Source organism: Gopherus evgoodei, unplaced genomic scaffold, assembly GCF_007399415.2.
Source record: "Gopherus evgoodei ecotype Sinaloan lineage unplaced genomic scaffold, rGopEvg1_v1.p scaffold_53_arrow_ctg1, whole genome shotgun sequence".
NCBI classification, from domain to species: Eukaryota; Metazoa; Chordata; order Testudines; family Testudinidae; genus Gopherus; species Gopherus evgoodei.
The window spans coordinates 105,522-107,737 of record NW_022060074.1 but is presented as its reverse complement, the minus strand read 5'-3'; positions in this window follow the sequence as shown (position 1 = coordinate 107,737).

The window sequence follows — 2,216 nt, the reverse complement described above, 5'->3', positions numbered from 1 at the left end:
CCGCGGGCCCCTGCGTTTTGGAGATCCTACTGGTAATGGGGCAGGTTCTAGCCATTGAACGCCGATTTTGGGCCAGGGAAACAAGCACAGACTGGTGGGACTGCATAGTTTTGCAGGTGTGGGACGATTCCCAGTGGCTGTGAAACTTTTGCATGCATAAGGGCACTTTCATGGAACTTTGTGACTTGCTTTCCCCTCCCCTGAAACACCATAATACCAAGATGAGAGCAGCCCTCACAGTGGAGAAGCGAGTGACAATAGCCCTCTGGAAGCTTGCAATGCCAGACAGCTACCAGTCAGTTGGAAATCAATTTGAAGTGGGAAAATCTACTGTGGGGGCTGCTGTGATGCAAGTAGCCAAAGCAATCATTAAGCTGCTGCTACGAAAGGTTGTGACTCTGGGAAACGTGCAGGTCATAGTGGATGGCTTTGCTGCAATGGGATTCCCTAACTGTGGGGGGGCGATAGATGGAACCCATATCCCTATCTTGGCACCGGAGCACCAGGGAACCCAGTACATAAACCGCAAGGGTTACTTTTCAATGGTGCTGCAAGCACTGGTGGATCACAAGGGACATTTCACCAACATTCACATGGGATGGCCAGGAAGGGTTCATGACGCTCGTGTCTTCAGAAGCACTGCTCTGTTTAAACTGCTGCAGCAAGGGAATTACTTCCCAGACTAGAAAATAACAGTTGGGGATGTTGAAATGCCTATAGTTATCCTGGGGGACCCAGCCTACCTCTTGATGCCATGGTTCATGAAGTAATACACAGGCAGCCTGGACAGTGGTCAGGAGCTGTTCAACTATAGACTGAGCAAGTGCAGGATGGTGGTAGAATGTGCATTGGCCTTTTAAAGGCATGCCGGTGCACATTACTGACTTGCTCAAACCTCAGCCAAACCAATGTCCCCTTTGTTATTGCTGCTTGCTGTGTGCTCCACAATCTCTATGAGAATAAGGAGGTGACCTTCATGGCAGGGTGGGAGGCTGAGGCAAATCACCTGGCCGCTGATTACGCGCAGCCAGACACCAGGGCGATTAGAAGAGCACACCAGGAATGCTTCATGGAGATGTCCCTGGAGGATTTCCGCTCCATCCCCAGACATGTTAACAAACTTTTCCAGTAACTTTACTGGCCGTGAATGCATCCCAAGCCCTAATGGCAAATCAATCATTAAAAAAAAAAGCTTGCTTTTAAACCATGTTTTATATTTACAAAGGTACACTCACCAGAGGTCACTTCCATGGCTTCACTGTCCGGGCTAGTGGCTTGGGAGGGCTAGGAGGGTAACTCTGATTGAGTCACAAAAAGCTCCTGGCTGTTGGGCCTAACAGAGTGCTGTGTGCTCACTGCAAGGTCGTACTCCTCTTCCTCATCCTCCCCCTCATCTTCTCCCTCAGCAGAATCCTCAGTCATGGTTGAGATTACAACCCCCACCTCGGAAACCACGGACAGGGGTGGGGTAGTGGTGGTGCAGCCCCCTAGAATTGCATGCAGTTCAGCGTAGAAGCAGCATGTTTTTGGCCCTGCCCCGGACATTCAGTTTGCTGCTTTGGTTTTCTGGTAGGCTTGTCTGAGCTCCTTAACTTTCACTCTGCACTGCACTGAGTCCCTGGTGTGGCCTTTGGCCATCATAGCCTTGGAAATTTTTTCAAATATTTTTTCATTTCGTCTTTTGGAACGGAGTTCTGTTAGCACTGACTCCTCTCCCCATATAGCGATCAGATCCAGTACTTCCCATGTGGTCCATGCTGGAGCTCTTTTTCGATTCTCAGGAGACTGCATTGCTACCTGTGCTGATGAGCTCTGCGTGGTCACCTGTGCTGATCAGAGCTCCACGCTGGCCAAACAGGAAATGAAATTCAAAAATTTGCGGGTCTTTTCCTGTCTACCTGGCCAGTGCATCCGAGTTCAGATTGCTGTCCAGAGCGGTCACAGTGGTGCACTGTAGGATACCGCCGGAGGCCAATACCATCAATTTGCAGCCACACTAACCCTAATCCTATATGGTAATACCAATTTTAGCGCTACTTCTCTCTTTGGGGAGGAGTACAGAAACCGATTTAAAGAGCCCTTTATCGATATAAACGGCCTCGTAGTGTGGACGGGTACAGCGTTAAATCAGTTTAACGCTGCTAAAATTGGTTTAAACGCGTATGTAGACCAGGCCAGAGAGCGAGAGAGTTGGGTGATTCATATAGTAGCTGGGT